Here is a 6,845-nt window from a genome sequence, read left to right as displayed (position 1 = left end):
GGAAGTTACACGAGGCTTCCAATGAAAAAAATGACAAGCACTCACCCTGAAGTAATTTCTGGACGAAAATGTTCTCAGTTCTGCGTCCGATTTGTGACAAATATTTCTGAAATCATTGAATTCGATGAGCTTTTTCAAGCACAGTGGACATAAAGTGGCAGGCAGGCCATCTCCCACAGCAACCTAAGAAAGGAATGAAAACATTTGCAAGAGATTTCAGACGTACCGTGGAAAACACGTACTCATAGAACGAAATAAAACAGGAGGTAAGGAAATCGATAACATGTAACCCGCCACTTACTTTTAAGTCGACTAAATCATATAAGGCATCCTCTACAGTTATCTGGCTTGCTACAATAGAAGTGAATATGTTATAATAATAATCATTTTTCTTCATGCAAAGTCTGCACGGGGTGCCCTCGGAATTCCTGTATAGAGACTCTGAGTAATTCCCAGTGGTAGCACTCATGGTTTCACAGCAATAACTAATTCAGTCTCTAAACCAGTTCACTCCTCAACCAAAATCCACACGGCACTAATTCCTAATAAATTACGATCATTTCCATGGCGTACATCAATGTAAAAACATTTGAATTGCTAACATAAGGGGCGTGTTAAGCTCACATTTAAATATGACCTCAAAAAGAAATCACATCGCAGCAGAGTAATCAGCATATATTTCAACGAATTCCATGTTTATTGACGCACTAAATTATAATAGATCAAATAAGCAAGGTTTAGCTCAGATACCGAATTTTATTTGCAGTTTTTAGCGCTAGAGGATAACGTACGCAGTAGGCCTACAATCGATAAATGAGGTATTTGCAACGTTGAGTGATAAATTATTGAGTTCTATTGTATAATTTTAAACATGAATATTTTAATAATGTTTATAGTTAACCTTTCAAGATATTTTGTACCCTTTTTTCATATCTAAAGGCCGTAAATTAACTGTGACAGTGTGGAAGCTGAAGTCGGGCTTAAATTCAGCTTCTGGCCTAAGCATTGAATATTAATGAAACATAAATTATAATTATACCATAAATTGAAGGAAATTGATGAATATGTATTAATTGCCTCTATATTTTTTCAAATGGAAAGAAAATTATCTTGAAACGCAGATGTTTGGCCTGTTCTATAGGTGTGCTGTTTGCGGATAAAATGGCAACTAGATATCATCAATTCTATACTGAGGCTTGATTGCATGTTCTTGTATTAACAAATAAACATTGGTAATGGATCTTTCGTGCATGTAGTGTTCGTAAGATTTACAATCATGTCATAAATTGATGAAAATATTCTCAGCCCATGCTATTGAGTCGTGAAATGTCTCTAAGGCGATTGTTGTTTGTTGTTGGCGTCGTTGATCCTTTCGTTGAGCATAATAATCATAAGCATTTTCATTTTCAAACATCAACGTAGTGAATGTGGTTTTCTTGTGAGATTTTGAGATCTTTGTCGGTGTGTAGATGATGTAATTGTCGAAATACCTGATTTAAACAGTGAATGAGATTTTGAAGTGAAAACATGAGTCGCACCAGCGGGATTTTCACGGAATCTTCAAGAAGGAATTGCAGACTTTGTAGGAAAAATCATGATTATTATTATTACATATTGACTTCGAATGTGGCATGCAATATAGCTGTAAAGGATGCCATATATGATTTAGTCGGCTTACATGCGAGTGGCATATCAAATGCAATCGATCTTTTTTGGTGCTTACTTCTTTTTGTTTTTTCCAAGATAATTACGACTTCTGTTGACGTGTAACTTGATTATTAATATCTCAGATTGCAGTGGGAGATGGCCTGCCCACTACCATGTGTCCACTTTGTTTGAAGAAACTTACGGAATTCAGCGTCTTCAAAAAGATTTGCTTAGAATCAGACGCCGTTCTTAGAAAAAGTTTGCAGAGTAATTGTTGCAGGGTGAGTACTTATCCTTTTTTCTTATTTGATGACTGGCGTAGTATCGGTATGGCAGATTTAAGGTGACACTCTTCCGTTTTTGTCGACTACAGTAGGAATGTAGAAAGATAAATTTTGTGGACTGAAATAATTATGGTATGAAGTTTTGAGGTTAAACTATACTGTAATCGATTAACTTCTTTGTAGCACAATTGGAGAAATATTATGTTGCAGAACTACCGGTGGCCATTAAATCGAGTAATAACTAAAAAGGTACTTCGATTAATGGTCAAAAGATAATTTAGCATACATTTTGTTAATCTACAATGAAAGGGTACATGAAAGGCCCTCGTCCATGGTACACGGAAAAGTGTAATAAGTCCAACATCCCATAAACGGTTTCTCCCTATATGTGAGCCCTTGGCAAGATGCTATTTATGTTGCAGTTGGTTTTTCAGTGTCAAAGACTGAAGACATATCGTCTTCTGGCAAAACTTAGTGTTTACTATAGAATAATATTCGGGAAGAATGGGATTTAAATTTACCATTTGTCAACGTAGAAAGGCAATCCACACACTTGGCTCTGGGTCATTCCATTTCAAATCAACCAGGCCATGACACCCACCGATTCGGATTTTCTTGAAACTTGCCATGGCCATATATTCTGGTTGATATAATTAGAAATTGTGTACAATTTTAGCCTCCAGTTGTCTATTGTTGATGAAATATCCACTGCATGAATGACTTCATGCAGTGGATATGACTTCACTCCCAGGAATGGAGTTATGGAGCAGGAATGGATGAAAATAAAAATCACCATGCGTTGCACGTTGCGGCACTCGAGGGGGTCACTCCCAAATTTCAATTGTTCCTATTTAATTAACAATTGACAATCGGAGGCAAATATTGTACACAATTTCTAATTATACCAGGATGTATGACCATGGAAAGTATCTGGAAAATCTGAGTCATTGGGTGTCATTTGGACAAAATATTGGTTGATTTGACATGGAATAACTCCTCAACCATACTCCATTTTTTAGGAACAAAGAATTCTCTGACCATATGCTGCTAAATAATAAAAGGTGAGAGAACTTGAAAATAGTTTGTGGATCGATTGTTAAATATAGTACCGAGTGCATGCAAACATATTTCTTTTTGGTGACCTCTTCTTAAGCTTTAACTATGATCTCATGAGGCTAAGGTTATGTACAACTAAACACATCTTAGCAAAATTTCAGAAATTGGTTGTTTATTTTGAAGGCTTCTTATATGAATGGATGGTGGGTACAATGAAGGTGTAGCGATTTACTATGCTGAATAATAGGTATTTTCATACGCTAAATGATGCACTTGTGTCGTTTCTATTATGAAGCGATTATTCTTACTCCCTAGTACAGACTCACTGACTGAATTAGTGTTGGCGGATATCGCTTGCTTATATATTACGGCGAACACAGAATGCTGCTTTGGGCATTCTTGGATTATTCCTGATATTCTCTCCTGCTTGTTGTGGCAGATACTACGCCACAAAGGGAAGATTGGCAAAGTATTAGAAATTAATTTTAGTGTGCAAAAATTATCCATGAAAATATTTTCCTTAAAAATGTAAAATTAGGAAGAAATTAGGAATTTTGATGTGATATATCTTTTCTGTAGCTCTAAAATTAATTTGTAAATACTATTTTCCAATATTTGATTATAATTTTAATATTTACATCAATTTTGATTAACTAGATCACAAAATATGTGGCTTAAATCATTCCTGTTCATGCCTTTTATGAAATTATTTGTTTCTTTATGTAATTTTATACATGAACACTATTCTGTTTTTAAAAATGCATTAATAATTTTGGAAGTATTCTATTAGTATTGTGGTTAACAAGCTTATTTATATATTATATTTAATTATACTGTGGTTTAAGTTGAAATATGACCTTCGTATTAATAAGTTACCTGTACCTTTGTTGTTACCATGGTTGGAAAATATATTTTATAGGTACGGAGATGCTTATCCTACATAACAGCCTTAAAAATCTTGGCTAAGGATATGGTGTGCAGAATGTTACCCAGGATTACACTGGGTCAGATTCTTCAACTCTGTCTCGGCTCAATTTTCTATGTACCAGGTGCCCTGATGACGATGGACAACTTGTTCACCAAAACTTTGGCTGATTGTTAGAAGGAGTTGGAGAAACTGACCCAGTGGAATTCCCTAATAACCTTACACAATACTATAGAATGGGAAAACCTTTGCATGCATGCATATATGCAATGCATGCCTGGCAAGGTTATTGCATTATTAATTTTTTTTGGGCTACCAATTTGAACGAGGTGTATGGAACGGAAAAAATAAAATTCAGATGGTACAATGTCTGGGAATTTTGGCTGGTGCGTTCAGCCTTTGTTTTACAGTGTTTCCTAATAGGTTTTAATGTTTAAGTTTTGTGGCATTAGGTCAAGCATTTAATGCTGTGGAATCACTTTTGAATCATTTGGAACCCAAGTTTCTTGCTTAATATTAAATTCCCAACTCATGCAATCGCTAGGAAATGGCTTGGTGGGTAACTCCAACTACAAAGCAAACTCTTCTTGAGTTTGGCATTGATCTTCCTCAAGCAATATCTCCCATTCTGTTTCTTTGAAGGTATTTGGTCTTCCTTCACATGGACAGTTGTCGTCATTGAAATGACCGTCGTTGAAGCAGTGATACCAATCATGTCACATTGTCTCTCTTAGATCAGCATCTTGGTTTAATTAATAGGGTTCTTGATGCACTTTATCCCCTTTGATTTTAATGATGGAAGGAAAGCAACTGCTCAGGCAAATGATGGTTAATTGGCTCAAACCCAGAAATTTTCTCACAACACTAAGTATCCATTGCCAAGACAAATTTATCATGGTGGTCGAGCAGCTTGTTTACCGAATGTCTAGGCTTGAGTAATGATGCTACTAATATTTCAAAATCGACCATCTGTCAGTGCTATATCCATCTATTGAATAACAGCAGGAACTTTGTTTAGAGCGTATTACATAGTTTTTGCATGATTGTTTTTGCAAGTTTATTGATAATAATATCATGGTTTATTTAAAAAAGTTTCATGAAATACTTTTGTAACAGAAGATGATTTTGAGTTTTTTTTTCTTTTACATGACCTAGTATTTCAACGAGTGTTCTCTTCCAGAGTTAGTACTTGAATGTTAGCAGAGGGTCTAGAAAATAATAAATACATTGAAAGTATGTTCAGCATGTTTTTTCCTCTACTTTTCTTTCGAGAAAAGAATAAATAGTGATTTTGGCCTTTTAAAAGGCACTTATACGACAATTATGATTTCAGAAGAAATAATCAGAAGTGTAAGAATCAGAAACTTGGTCATTTCATTTTCTGAACTACAAAAACTTTTAATCATCATTCTCTACTTTGATTTCATGTAATTTGAAAAAAAAAACTGAAAATGATACCGCTGAATGATCCCTATTCTCTATCGTATAATTTGCAGTGAAGGGCCAGCTACTATGGTCCCAAATAAATTTTAAAAAGGCACTGCAGTAACTCAGAATATTAGGGATCTACCTGCGAGAATTTGTTACATTCGGAAAGATAGATTTTCAGTGATTGATTAACAGGCATGCAGACACCACTCTATTTTTATATGGAAGCATGGACAGTATGTTGAACATCCTTCTTCATATTGCTTTAGAGCATCCCATATATGCATTTTTAAGGAGATAATTGATTTTTCTATTACTTTTTCTGCAGAGTTTTGAAGAACAAGGGGTAGGTGATGACAGTTCGGGGCCTTCTGTGGAGACTAAGGGCTGCACTCAAGATGTGATTGAAAACAATTCACAGCTCACTTGCTCATCCCAAACCACTGAAATATACCTTCCTGTGCCAGACTTGGTACTGCCCAGGGACAATGAGTTGGTAAGTTATGTTCTAGTACACAGTGAAACCTGATTTGAACCACCTTCAGTTATACAAATTTCTCAGTTGCAATAAGAAAGAGAGTATGCCTGTTATAAAAATGAGTATATTTATGGGAAGTTACTCACAGTAATGCCATTGTCAGTTGAGGTCTTTTCCAGTTGTAATGTATGAGGCAGAAAGCTGAACTAATATTTTTCTGTCAATATCACTTGTATAACCCTGGAAATCCTCGGATAGAGTATCTGATGGAGTATACTTGTTGATAACTATGTGAAATGTCTGCTTAAGCCATTTGTCTTAGCTATAACTGGGCTTTGTCTCATTATTGCCCTGTCTTTGTTTTAAGCCACCTTCCTCCTTCATTTCAATGAAGGATCCAGCTCTAACTCTTGTTGCACCTCTTTATAAGACGGAGTAACAAAAGATGAAGACAATTCAATGTACAGTGGAACCTCGATCTATCGTTCCAGCTGTTTTACCTCTGCTCTAAGTGACCAAAACTCTCATTCAAACCGCATGCCTTTTGTGATATAACTCCCCCTCTTTAGATGAACGTTGATATTCTGGAGTTTGATCTGTGAGTGGCAAGAATCTAAGGACTACATTGGCCAGCTGAAGTGGTTTCAAGCAAAAGAGGATTTTTTATTATCGAATTAGGTTCTTATTGTTTTCCTTTTATTGAGTTAAGCCCATTATTCTCTCCTAGTTTCATTTGAAAGACGAGGACGAAGGGAATTATCCTAAGCTGTACACATCAGATCCAACTGGAATTTCAACTGATGTGTCAGATCCATTAGCCACTGATGAATTGGTGAGTTTACTTGTGCCTTGTACAGTTCTATTTTTCTACTGCACAATATCATTCCTTTGTGGAATATTCCCAACACCTCTCAGCAGAAACGGAAACCATTCTCCCTCACCTGATCAATAATGATTAACTACAGAATAATTTCACGAGTGAGTCATTTAAATTTAATTATTCGTAATAATGAATGGTTTTTTTGCT

General features: G+C 35.6%; 1 long non-coding RNA gene across 1 annotated transcript; it reads left to right on the top strand.

Annotated features, from left to right (window-relative positions):
• The first annotated feature begins 1,187 nt into the window (after positions 1-1,187).
• On the top strand, positions 1,188-5,777 carry LOC124172351. Its single transcript, XR_006868133.1, has 3 exons — positions 1,188-1,715; positions 1,791-1,928; positions 5,669-5,777. It is a non-coding gene; the product is annotated as an uncharacterized LOC124172351 (long non-coding RNA).
• Positions 5,778-6,845: the final 1,068 nt, after the last annotated feature.

This window comes from Ischnura elegans, assembly GCF_921293095.1.
Source record: "Ischnura elegans chromosome 13 unlocalized genomic scaffold, ioIscEleg1.1 SUPER_13_unloc_1, whole genome shotgun sequence".
NCBI lineage: Eukaryota > Metazoa > Arthropoda > Insecta > Odonata > Coenagrionidae > Ischnura > Ischnura elegans.
Note: the sequence above shows the minus strand (reverse complement) of the source record. Positions and strands in the feature narration are given on the sequence as shown.